The sequence below is a fragment of the Heliconius melpomene genome, chromosome 14 (assembly GCF_056956725.1).
Source record: "Heliconius melpomene rosina isolate 202511_hmr_F chromosome 14, ASM5695672v1, whole genome shotgun sequence".
Classification (NCBI taxonomy): Eukaryota; Metazoa; Arthropoda; class Insecta; order Lepidoptera; family Nymphalidae; genus Heliconius; species Heliconius melpomene.
In genome coordinates, this window is record NC_140402.1 from 4,473,864 (window position 1) to 4,488,730 (window position 14,867).

Genomic DNA, 14,867 nt, shown 5'->3' on the forward strand with positions numbered 1-14,867 from the left:
TTAAAGGTTACTCTAATGAGCTGTTTTTAATATTTGTTCTCGAAGCAAATAGTTCTACGTTAGTAAATTATGAAGGTATCAAGTTAATATTATCTACTACAATGTCTTTTAAAGAGACGAAACCTTCAATATTACCTACAGTGCAAATGTATCAGTTACAAAATATAGACATATTTTGAAAATATTTAATTTAATAATATCCAAATGCTTCTACCTATAAAGTAGAACTATATCTTTATATAAACATCGAACAAAATGACTTGCCAAATGTATCTACATAAATACGATTATGTTTTTCTCATGTCTCAGCGCGTTTTACGATAAGATTTTCTTCAATTTTAATATGTTCTTAAAATTATATAACCTATTAAAATTTTCATTTTATATGTTACAGGCGTACTTTACGTCTATCTAAATAGGTAAATTTTCAAGGGGAGAAATGTCCTTCAATGGTCACCTGTAAGTGATTATAATCCTATAGATGAGGAGATATAAATATAAAAATGTAGCGCAACACTAGTCTGAATGTGAAGAATTTTTAGAGCTTATAATAAAATGTATTCATATACTAATTAATAATATGCAATTCTTTGTAATGGCTCTACCTTCAACATATGTTTTTGTGTAAAGGTTTTTTCAATTTTTCAACTTAATTTTTTTATTACTAAAAATACTGAATAATAATAATATTTCAATATAACTATCAAGTTTAAAATTCGAAAAGCTCGTCAAAAAAAAAATATCCTTTATGATTTATTTATTAATACTACAACACAGATACAAAATGAAATACAGTGTATAAATATATACGTTCAATCGCATTAAAGACTGGTTTTAATAATGTAATGTAATAAAACGATTAAAATAAATATATTTGCATGTTTTATGTACTTCATGAAATTATTGGTACGGAAGCTATTTACATATTTATTATCAATTTATTGTGCTATTTTATTTATACTGTCTTTTATTTATGCTGTCACGTTGGAGTCGCCCGTGCCGTGGCGGGCTAGACGAAGTGACAATCAATATAGACACACAGTATTGGATAATGGCCAGCACATCCCGCAACACGATGTTGACATTTTATATAGATTTATAAAATCAAAAAATAAACAGTAGTATCTACTTATAAAGTTTTTAAAATTAGTTACAATTACAAATTAAATATTTATTAATTAACATTTTTGACATTTACATGTTTTTAAGTTCAGACTCAAACTCAACTTTTTGTTAAAAATGTTAAGCTCAAATATTTTTTTTTATCTATACTATACGAGTATATAACTCGTAGGTCCTAGTTTCTGGTTTTCTTATCTTAAGGGCAAAGGTAAGTAGTAACATACAAAACGAATTTTGTATGTTTATTTTATCCTCAATTACTATTGAGTTCCATAAATTTTTTCGCGTATAGTAGAACAGACAGAGAGGACACCAGTTAAGACACATTACCCACTCTCCGCCTTATATTCGTTAACGTTGCGTGTAACTCAACGCCGCGTTAGATGACAGACCTAGAGCCTCATTGCGCGACGGAGGCCTGTTATTAGTTTTTCCATTGTATAGATACATTATTTCCAATCAAATGAAAATTCTTCATTTCCTCGAGTGGGAATCGAATCTACAACCTGTCGTGATAACAATCACACGCTTGTACCGCTCATTACAGACTGGCTATTACATTATTTTTATCATTAGAGACATTATATTACATTATTTTCATCATACACGTGCTATATAATGTTAGTAAATATATGTATTGTTCTACTTGCATATGTACATAGTAATTAATTATAAACCTTTGTTCACTATAATTATTCAGAACACAAAACACGCGAGGTCACGGTATTAAGAATTAATTATTGAGAAATTTACTATTTAGAATACTAATAGAAGTTCACAACCTTAAATAACAAAAATAATTATATAAATATGTAAGTTAAATTTAAAAATAAAACATTTTATAATCAAATTAGGACATTAGTCGAGCAGGATGTTCCACAGATAACAACAAAATTATGCCTGTTACAAATATACAATAACAATTTAATTTTTATTTTTATAATTCCCAAAATCGAAATGGCACTTTGATCTCAACACTGTACGTTCAGTCGAAAAGTCCTGACACTACTTTCTCTGCATGTGCAAACATATATCTGAATATTCAATTTAATTTTTTGAAATATTTTTATGTATTATTGTTATGTACTAAGGAATGCTATATTATTTATAGGTAATATCAACTTTTAAAAATCTTTTTTAATAGTCAAGGTGATTTACTAACTTCTTGTGCATAAATTATTTCACGCTTTATCCCCAGCGGGGTAGTCAGAGAGAACGGAGGGCCAAACGCTACGGTCTCTACATACTTCTGTCGCATCGTCCACTGTCATCGACCTCTTCATACATGCCTTCCGGGGGGTCCACATGCTTCTTAAGTGACTTTCCTCCAATGTGTTTTCGAAGGTCAACCGATATCTCCCCCTATCTATTAATAGAGTGATTTGTATTTCGATTTTAGGTAACATTTACAAATATTATTCATCATAAAGAAAATAGTTTGTAAATTCAAACGTAATATCAGTGTGTACATAAATGTATGCATAAATTTAAGATATTGCGTCAATACTGAACTAATATTTAATGATAAATACAGTTTGCGATGTCATTTTAAAAATGGCGCCAAAACGTGACATTTTATCAAACTGTTAAAACCTTATCGTTTGTAATGTTAATTACGTTATTAACTTAGCAATTTTTATTAAAGTACCTAAAGGTATATCTAATTAGAGTAAAAATTTTATTAAATTGAATAATATGTATTTAAATGTCAGTTATTGTTACTATAACTAGGAAATAAATTTAAAATATGATATAATTTATTATAATAATTACTTAATAAAAAAACCTATTTAAATGTTATTTTACAATCGCAAGAACATTTTAATATTCTTAATTTTAATGGCTGTTGCATTCAAAAGTATATGTAAAGAATTATTAAAATTTTGCATGTACTGTATGTAGGTGTTGGTATTGAACACGCATATAGCAAGCAAGCAGAAGGATGTTAGTTCCTAGTGTTCAGACACTCCGATCCCGTTTTCCACTTTCCACCGAATTCTGGAAGTAGTGCGTTTATTTTGTGTGGCAGAGCTCAACGCCGCGCTTTGCATCTAGCATTATATCTATTATTATCATTATTCTTTGCCTTTAATTAGAAAAAGTTTTACCAAATTTTGCTTCAACTAAAAAACAATAGGTACATTAAATTCAATATTTTTACTGAAAATTATATTCTTCGTTTTTCTCATAATTATATCTTTCGTTTAATTATACAGAAACTTTTAATTACTTTTTTAATCCCAGCAAAATATAAAGAATAAAAAAAAATGGCCAAATATCCAGTTACCTACTTATTTTTCAACTGTACATATTATAACCACATAATAAAAGCTGACGTCGATTCCAAAGTTGAAGTTTTATAATAATATTTGTACAATTTGCAAACCGGAATTCAACACACAGGTATTTATTTAAAACGTCCTTGATCGCGAATCGCGATATAATTTTATAAATTTAAATTTATGCGAAATCAGACGAGCAAGCTCTTTAAAAACTCTCAAGATTACAATGAAATATGAAATAAATAGATTCTCTATTAAATGCTAATTAATTACATTAACAGTTAAAATTAACTCAGCTAGTCGTAGCGAAATAGTTCATTTCCCAGAAAGGCAACTGAACCCACAGACCTTGCGTATATAGGAAGTCTCGCGGCTTCGCCCGCTTGCTCTACATATTCAATAATTTACTAATCTGCATTACTTTAGTTGTCTAATTATTATTAGACAACTAAAGTAATGCAGATTAGATTTTAAAATTATATTATTATATAATTTTAAAAACAATATCTATACCTATATTGAAAAATTAAGTTTCAACCAATTCAATAAAACAATTTGTTTATAGTAATTTTACCGAACATTCTTTAAGATATAACTGTTTTACGTATAAACCGATTGAAATAAAAGTAACACTAAATGTTAAGGGAAACTTACCAAAACACTTCAGGAAATTACAATTAAATCGTATCTGAGATTAGCGAGAAAAAACGCACAGACAGACAAAAATATTAAAAATCTTTATTTTTGATTCGACCAATATATATATATATATATATATATATATATATAATTTTAATATAAGTTAATATACGTTACTAAGGGGATTTTTTTTAATCATTTATTAAGATTTTTTTTTATAAATATTATCCTAATCGCTAATTACTTACCCACGCAAACATTCGATAGTAATCAGAAAAAAAAAGATAAAGTAAAATATTAAAAAAAATATTATTCTTATTATAGACAACCAAAGTTTTCAATTATGAATAATTGAAAAAAAAATAATTTTAAAAAATAAAAAAAAAATAAGCTAAATGGAGTTTATAAAAAATATATTATATAGGAACTTCAGTATTTTAATAAATTCAAATGTGTCTGACAAATTCTGAATTTATTGTAAGTTAAAATGTGAGATAATGCTGAAAAGCGTTATCGTATTAAAGGGTTTTCGTATCTCGATATCTATGATGATATCTGACATATATATGTTTTAGAATTGCGTAATTCTTGATCTATTGTACTCAATAGATATCTAATATCTATTTTGTTTATATATACATTATGATTTCTTCGCTCTGGCACCAAAGCAAAAAATCCGGCGTTGAGTTCCGCCACTTAAGGTTTCAGTGGGTAACGGAGAGCCTTGACTAGGTTCCCTCTGCCTACCCTGCTGTGTGCAGGATACTGTGTGAAGCTGATTTAATTTTAATTTCTTTATATTTCATATGAAAAATTTCATCTACTTTTTTGTTTTTAGATATACCCCATGGTGGGAATAATTTCTAATCTTAATGTATGTATTAATAAAATATAACAATACCACTTTAGTGTAATAATTTAATAGTAGAAAATATATATAAACTTAATCTATATATATAAAATCGAAAGGTCGCTCACTCATCACTAAATCTCAGTAACTACATGTGCTAGGAATCTCAAATTTTGCATAGGAGTCACTTATAAGACGTAGGTGCTCGCTAAGACAGGAATTTGCAATATTCGACTTCTAAGGGGTTGTTTTTCGAAAGTTTGTATGAAACTTCGTTACTACAAATGCTAGGAGTCTCAAATTTTGCATGGACGTCACTTATAGGACGAAGGTACTCATGGAGACAGAATTTAATACTAACGTAGTTCACGCAGACGAAGCCGCGGGCGGGCCGCTAGTAATAAATAATTGTAATAGAATTAATTTTCATCATTAATTTTTGATAAAACATACATAATTGGCTTGGCTTATTTTGATTGTAACGTATATAATTAACAATTATCTTAGTAAGTTATCTTAATTGAATTGTAAATCTAAAGTACAATATACCCGTAGTAGGTATACAATATACAACCCGTAGTTATTCATTAAATAATGACGCACACTCAGTATAAAAATATTATATATAATTAATCTAAATAAAAAATAGCTAATAGCTAAGTATGTAGGTACATAGTAAGTGTTGTTTGTTTGTGGAAAATTTTATAAAATGTATTTATTCTTATATTAACATAAGTATTTATTATAATAAATTGATGTGATTCATTAAAAATATATTATTTAAATTCTATATTATTATTTATTACATATAAATGTGTGTAAAACTAGCGACCCTCGTACGGCTTCACCCGCTTCTTTTTTGCGCACATGAAACGCATTTTTAACTGCGTAAATCCTTATCCCTTGGAAATTCTGGCAGGAAATGTAGGTTGTAATTTTCCATGATCTCTATTCTCTATCGGTCAGTAAAAGTCCTCTAAAATCGATTCAGCTGTTCCGGAGATTAGCCCGAACAAACAGAAACACAAACGGACAGAATTAATTTTAAAATTGTTTATTTGTATTATAAGAACGTGTAAATTACTATATGTCGAAAAAACACAATTCTTTTGAAATCACAGTAAATATTTCAATTTTATTTATTAAATGTCACAGATAATAGATTAAAAAGTTATGATTTCAAATCTTGTCTTTGCTTGTCACTCGGTTTTTATTTTAATTATATTATAGGATTTTCTGGAGATGGGCGTTAATGGCTGAAACACAGTTTCGAAGTAAATCACCCATTATCGAACTCAACTACCATGTGTAACTTTTATTAATTCCAATAACGAATTTTCTTTTAAGTAGTTATTTAATTAATTGTTTTCGAAATACAAGGAATACAATTTTCTACAATTTCCATTATCATTATAAAGACAATACCGTTTTTTATCAGTAAAATATGGATTTTGCTTGCATTGGATATCATTTGATAATTATCTACAATCGTGCAAATGTTTTCAATAGAAGTTTTGAACATTCTTCTACTATGTAGATTACATTTTTTTAAGGAAACATTGTAAGGAATCTACAATAATATGTGTAATCTTATATAAAATATAATATGCCGTAATACGCATTCTCTTCCATATAAGGGAAAAATATTTATGTATTATACAATCTAAATGAGACCGGTGTACTGAAACACGACGGTTGTGGGTTCGAATTCGATTCCCATTTGAGAGATGGAAACAAGGCTAAGGACGGCGTTAACTTCCGCCACTCAAGCCAAACAAGCCGTGAGGCACAGTTCGTTGAAAAATGGGGAACGGAGTGCCTTAACACTAGGCTCCCTCTGCCTAAAAAAAACTTCTATTAATTCCGTCCAAATCAGGTTAAAAATAAATGTAAAAAAAGCATACTAATAAACATTAGATATATTTTTATTAGTTATCTTTCTTTATTTCTATCCATTCCTATATTATAAATTCGAAAGTAACTCTGTCTGTCTGTCTGTCTGTCTGTCTTTTTCGCAATCAGGGCCAAACCGCTAATTCTATTGTGATAAAATACACATATAGAGATACTTGAGGGTCTCGGGATGAACATAGGATACTTTTTTTTCTCATATTTGTAATATTTTCGATATATATCAATATATTAAAATACTTATTAATTTGACATGCAATTTATTCCGCCATGTTTATAACAAGCGCCGTTGCTAAGCAACAATTTGCAAAGTTTGTTGTTGTAAGAAAACGTCACCCAAAGTGAGTTTGCTTAATGCATACATGACGCGCGCCGATATAGATTTGTATATATTAACAAAATTTAGATGATTTGTATATTTTGATATTCATCCTTATGAAAATAAATATAGTAGTCACTTTTAGCATTTCATCTAGATGGAAATAATAGTTTACTGTGTAACATTCTAATAAATAATTAAGATGTCATTAATTCCAAATGACCTAGCCTAGTGGTATAGTATGATCGACGCGAACGAATTACTGTAAATTCTTATACTACTACTACTACTGTAAATTTTATGTAATTATTTGCTGCTTATAATTAATTTATTTCAGTTCGGTTATCTATACCGATGTTATTATACACTTAAAATATCGTAATTTTAATCATTTGAGTTTTTATTTAATATTGTTCGCAAAAATTAATAATTATTTAATATAGAAAAATGTTTAGTACGCGCGCACGGCAAACTTTAGGTACTTTTTCTAATATTAAGAATTTCGTTTAGTTACTTTTACTTCTTTTGTTTGTTCATTTCGGTTACTCAGATATTTTTTTCTAATAATAAATCTCCACTTATTATTATTTTTTAACTTATTTTCATTATTTAGGCTTATATTTTCGCGGGCGTAGCCGCGTCCGGGCCCACTAGTTTATTCATATAAAACAATCAAACGAATAATCTATGAAGTTTATTGTACCCACCTAAGGTATTTATAGAAAGAGTGAGTGCATTGGTACGTACTGAAGTCGTTGACCTTAGCTGCGGTAAATGAATGCATTTGTTAAAAGAATGTTCTTTTGTTTATATTTTTAGTATTTTTTTAAATTTTTTATAAAAAAAACCAAAATAATTGGATTTGAAGTACATTGATAATTGATTTGTGCATAAAAATATTAAAAATGAATATAATTATAATGAATTTAATTCAAGAAATGAATATGTATTTTTAAGTTTGTTCTAATTAAAATATGTTAAAAATTACACTTAATTAAAAATACGGTCGCCATTATATCTCTCTCGTCTCCTTTCATATAGTAGAGTTAAGAGCTGTTATTTTATCAAATCTATTTTATCAAACTATTCTTATCGAACTATAATTTTTAAATATAAAGCGCTAACCTGTTAAGTGTTTACAATTTAATTATTATCTTGTACGTGATATATAGTATTTCTTTTGTAAATATAACAAATAAAGTTTAGTCACTAAAAAAATATCTAATAATAAGTAATATACAAACTGTGAGAATATGTACGGTACTTTATTTTTTATAATCTTCAAGATAAATTTATTATAACTAAGTATTAATTATTTTTTATTTTAAAACATTTTACATACTAAGTATGTCATACCTAGTAAATAATGTAGAGACAATGTGTTAACTTACACTTGTTTAAGACATTATTTTCTTTTCGTCTTTATTATAAAAAAATATTTTACTTTATTATTTTAAAATGTATGTTTTGGTAGAACGTATAACTTAAACATTTAAAGGCTTGTCAATATAAAAGTAATAGTCTCTTATTTCATTATAGTCAATATATTTAATTCCGACATAAAATTAAAAAGAAAGTAGTGCCATGGTAAACATTAGTATAGCAGTACAAATATTTCATTTCCTCGAGTGGGCATCGAACCCACAACCATGTCTGGTTGTGGGTTCCACCTTGACCACTTGCCCCTGTGCCAAGACTGGCCTCACCATTAAATATTAAAAAAGAACTCGCAAATTGGCGGCTGGCATTTCCAAACACGCTCGAGCCGACAAGGCCGTTCAAAGTCCACAGATATGCGTCGCAAGCGTTCACACCGCTATACCGGTAAATAAATATATGACGAAACTACTATAGCTGTATAGTACTCGTGTATTGCAAAAGTAAATTGATTAATTTCCATATTATATTACACGCTTAGAACTTTAGAAGATATTAAATAGACAGTAGTTTTTTTTATTTTCACGCTGTATCCCGCTCATAGCAGGTTTGGCAGAGGGAATTGGAATCTAGAGCTATGAAACTCCGTTTCCATAAATTTTTCATGTCTTCAACTGGAATCGAATCCATGACGTTTACAGTCGCACGCTTGTGACCCTGTGCCATGATGGACCTCAAGCTCTATAATATTACTACAAATGTAAAAAGTTGTAAAAAATATATCAACATAGCTATTATATATATAAAAATATTTTTTCCGTAAAAAAATAGTTTAATTTATATAAATTTATATTATTATAAATAAATAGTATCCATTTTATGTAAACGATTCGCAAGAATTAAAATTGAAAAAAATTATCAGAGATTAAAGTAAAAAATTGTAAAAACTTATTTCAATATTCATTTGATTTGCATAATATATCAATTTTTTTTATGGTCGACTAAATTTAATTTATTATAATTAAGTATTAATTCTTTTTCATCTTCACGCATCTTACGTATTTGGAGGGTAAGTTAAGACACTACATTCTCTACATTACTTTTAGTTTATATTATGTTAAAATTGTTTTACTGTGATTTATAAATTATGTTTTATTAGCATTATTTTCTATGTATATCTTAAAAGTTTTTAACTACTATGTATAAGGGACTACTACAGGCTAGCCGTAGGCACTAAGTGTGACCGTAAACACAACTGCAGGTTCGATCTCCACTCGAGGAAAAACGACCTATTTATTCAAATCTATATTTCAATTTCTTCGCTCTGGTGTCAGCCACTCAACACCCGACCCGCCTCCAGAATTCGACAGAAAGTGGGGAACGGAGTGTCTTATCACTAGGTTCCCTCTGCCTACCCTGCTGTGTGCGAAATACAGATTCTTTTAACAGATTTTTGGCATTACATACGTAATTATAGGTAATAAAATAATTAACTACATGAAGTAAAAAACTTCATTTATTAACTTGAAGAATATCATTTATTTCGCGGATGTAACGTAATCTTAAACTTGGCGTAATATAAAAAATGTTTTTGTTGGTAAATTAATGATCTTCATCAAAAAGAAATAAATAGTACGTGTCCAATTATGTATTTTATTACCTAGTAGATTATATTATAGTTAACTGAGGCCGTTATGGCGTCGTGGCAGAAGCGTGTGACTGTAATGGCGAGGGTAGTAAGTTCAAATGCCACTCGGGTAATTGAAATATTATTTAAAAATTAATTAATCTTATATAGTTTGTCCTACTCGAAAAATAAATAAATAAATTAATATTATCAATACCAGCAAAACAACAAATCTACGATATTATCTTGAAATATCAACAATTTGATCAACCAATAATTTAAAAATGTAAAAAAATATCAACACTGTTAATTGGAAAATATTTTATATATTTTTTTTATATAAATTATATACAATTTTAAATTGCAATCGAAGCTACATTTGAAATTTATAACTGAAATGAAATTATATTTATTATATTGTGAAATATTCGTACAAAAATTTGCAACAAGACAAATTAACGACTGCATCGCTCGCATACTTTTACCATCGCCCTTGGCATTAAAACAAGAATATACTGATATATTTCATTATTAGTACTAATTACATAATAATATGAATAAAGTTTCATTTATATATAAATAGATATATTTTTTACGGAGCAGCCGTAGGAGATTAATGTCTTCTTCTTCGTGTCAATTCTTGGAGAATTCAAATCATATTTTGCCAGTATTTAGCCACGTCGACTGCGGCATCTGTTGCCTCCATCAGATCGTCATGTGAGCAGGTGAATGGACATTTCGGGCAGCAGAGTAAGTGTGCCATCGTTTGTGGATTGGCACCACAGTCACAGGATGACTTATCCCTCAGTTCGTACCCCCATCTCACGAGAAGCTCTTTGCATCGGCCAACCTGGCTCCGTAAACGATGGATCCATGTTGGCCACTGCAAGTTGTAACCTGCGGGTAGGCACTCTTTGGGGGGACAAAGGCTGAAGGTGGCGAGATTAATGTAAAACGTATGTACTATGTAGAGAAGTAGTTACTTTTCACTGTAATCGATCCTTTGGTGCTTAAATCCCATATGAGATATAATATATTTGATATACAGGCTGTACCATATTATTGAAAGTGAAAACATTAGGTTTTCTATGCTTTTGGTTAAATCCTGTTTTTTTTAAGTATTTGGGGCTTCAGGGGCCTACGTTCAGCAGTGGACGGCGATAGGCTGATTAAAAAAAATATATTCAGATAAGAAAATAGATTATTAATGACATTACATAATTATATGTAGTCCGCCATTTTATTATGGCGGCCATCTTAGATTTATTGTATATTTTGCTGTATTCTTCAAATTATGGTACTTAATAAATAATTTGCAATATAAACTAAGAAGTTTAAAATAAGGAGCACCTTTATTTTTACTTTAGGTACCTCAAAAAAACGCAAGGTTATAAAAAAAACGTTAAGTCAATTATTATCCATTTTAATAGTAAACTAATGCAATAAAGCAAAAATAGTTTTTCTTTTTATATATATAAAGTTCAAATTTGATTAAGTGAAGAATCTAAGTGGATCAATACCCAGCGCGCAGTATTGAAAACAATAGGTACCAGGAGGTTATAAGTCCATAAGCACTTAGAATATCTTAACCTTTTCTAAAGATATTGTTAAAGATTAATTATCTTTCTATCTTTTAGAAAAAGTTATAATAATTAAATTATTAAATTAATTATTATAAAAAACCTTTTTAATTTTATGTTAGAGTGGACTTTTTGTCTTCAACATTTACGTCAACATACATGATGGCGTCAATGACGTATATAATAGTCGACTAATTATCTTAATGATTGATTATTATTATCGAAATAACGAAAATTATTTCTAGATATAAATTATATATATATATACATATATATATATATATTCTAAAAACAGCATATTTTTATTAAACTAAATTAATAATTTATTTATATATTCCATGCACCTTGTGAACCAGAAAATTTTGGATATTTGCAAAAAATATAAACTACAAGACTAAAAAGATTACTTACTTCTAAACCTACATACAAAGTAGAAAAATAGAAAATTAAAAAGTTAGAAAATTTTACCAACAACTTTAACAATTCACTCTCACACCAAAATACGAGATACCAGGGCATCATGAACAACGGGAAAGTATTAATTTCATCACCCACTATCATCAAACACGAGCTGGCTTCGCGCGCATATGTATGTATGTATATCTTTAATAAAGTTGCTTTTACAAGAACTTAAAAGAAACAAGAAAGTTAAGTTTCTTTCTCTTTGTTTTCCGCAAGTATTTTCTCTGTCTAAGACAAGACAAGATTTAGCAAAATAGGCAGAAACTGGATGCCTGAAAACTTCCTCACGACAGCCTCTATTAACTACTTTAATTATCCACTTGTATTATTAACCAATTTAATAATTATCGAATACAAAAAATCTAATTATAATTCTCATTACAATTATAAATTACACGTGAGATTGATTATATCGAGAGACAATGATAATAATTATCTTACAAGTCCTCTATATAATCTCCTCCATAATTAGGAAAGAAACTATTTAAGAACTTAGTGAGGAACAGAGTGTCTTAACACTTACGTTCCCTGCTGTGTGCGGGATACAGTGTGAAGATGAGTTAGGAAAGAAAAATATTTTTTAGAAAAAATAATAAATTTAACGTAGCGGGATTCGAACCCGCGTCTCTTGAAAACCTGTCCTTGGCCAGTTTAAATTTTATATAATTTCTTTCTAAAAAGTATATCTCCAGAAATTCTGTCTAGGATTGAAGTTTCTCTCTTATATTCTTCATTCTCATTTATCTCGCTCGTTGAGGTTTCTTTCTTTCTTATTATTCCCTATATTTCACTTTCACTATACTTTTCGTATACAGTACCAAGGCATCATAAGTGACAAAGAAGTAAAATAAAAGGAAAACTTTTTTTTCTATGAATGAATTATAGTGATATATATCCATCCATCCATCCATCTATAAATTTATAGTAAAAGACAGGACAGTTATGGTTTCCAAGTTCACGTCAGTAAATGTTTTAATTATACAGGCTGTTCGTATCTTAACAGGTGTTTTCCTTACTTGCAGGAAAATAAAGTTCAAGGTATCAATATAATGTCATAAACTCATAATGTGGCGGTAGGAAGTTATAAATTATAATGTTATTTGTAGAATCATTATCTCGTAATACTAGCTTGCCCGTTGATCCGTTGCGTTGGGTTCCGCCATTCAACACGCTTCAGTTTTCGGCGGAAAGTGGGGAGCGGAGTGTCTGAACACTAGGTTCCCTTTGCCTAATCTGCTACATGCGGGATACAGAGTGAAGCTAAACGACATTATAAAATACTTCAAATACATAAAAAAATGTCCCGATTTTTATGGGGCTGTGAAAAATTCGAAAAAACATGAACATCGATGTTTTTATAAACAAGCAAGCTATTATGATTTATCTAAGCCATATATGTATATATATACATTTTAGCGGCCATAAAGCAAAATTAAAAAAAAAAACAGTTTGCCATACAACTTTAAAGATTCACCCTCAATGCAAAACATTCAGTACCAGGTCAACATAAAACGTTAGAAGTAATTTTGTAGCAACCAACAACTAACCAATACCAACCAATATATCAAATTAAAAACAGTAAAATGCATGCAAATTATGTTTTTTTTTCATTGAAAATATCGCTACATTTGACAGTTCACCCGCACCCCAGAGCACAGAATACTAAGGCGTCATAAATTATGAGGAAGTTACAGTATCATCCCCATTCTCACCCCTTTGTAGATGCGCGCGCATGTAGGCGTTCCTATTATAAAGTCGCTGCCAGAAGAACGACCGCTAATTTAAAATTGAATTTATTTATTTATTTATGTCTTAGTACTTTAAGGTAATTTTTTACTTTAAAAATAGAGAGAATAGAGAGATACCAGTCTGAAATTACACTTGAAACACTCCCCCCATACTCCACTTCATACTTTTCCTATCATTGTCCTATCCTTAATAAAGTAACGCAGATTTAGAATTGGAGGATCTTAAATATCACACATGTATATAAGTAAATAAATTGTAAACAAATTTATAATTGTTAGTTGTAATTAATCTGTAATTCATTAATAATTTAATTAAATAATTGACGAATAAATGGTAACTTACTTAGTCATTATATTTTAGCAAGAACAGATAAAGTTAATTCGCAATTCAAATTTCAATTTAGCCAATGTCAAGAATTCACCCGCACCTCAGAATACAGAGAACCAAGGCACCATAAGTCTTGAGGAAATAGAAATTCCATTCCGACTATCGTTTCGTTAGTTGCGCGCGCATAAGGGTGGCTGTAATGCCACTTCGACGATAATTTCATTAATTCATTTTTTTTTATTTCGTGGCTGCACTCCAAAGCTCGGAATACTAAGGTGTCATTAATGATGAGGAAGTCACATCCTCGTTTAACTCCTTTTTTTATACAGGTGAAACACGATCGAGGGATCAACTGGTGTCTGTTGTCTATCTATAAGCTAAACTTAAAAAATAACTTCCACGGACTGTAGCGAAAATAAATTAATTAGTGGTATTTTTTTCCAATAGTAATTTTAAGAACTACTGGTTACTGGTGTAGAATAATCGCTGAAAATATAACGGGGAATGCAGTGTCTCAACACTAGGTTCCCTCTACCTACCCTGACTTACTTGGCGTTACCTTGAGGTGTCATTACTTTTTTTTTATATAAGAAACAAACAGCTTCATCGAAAGTTCTTTTTA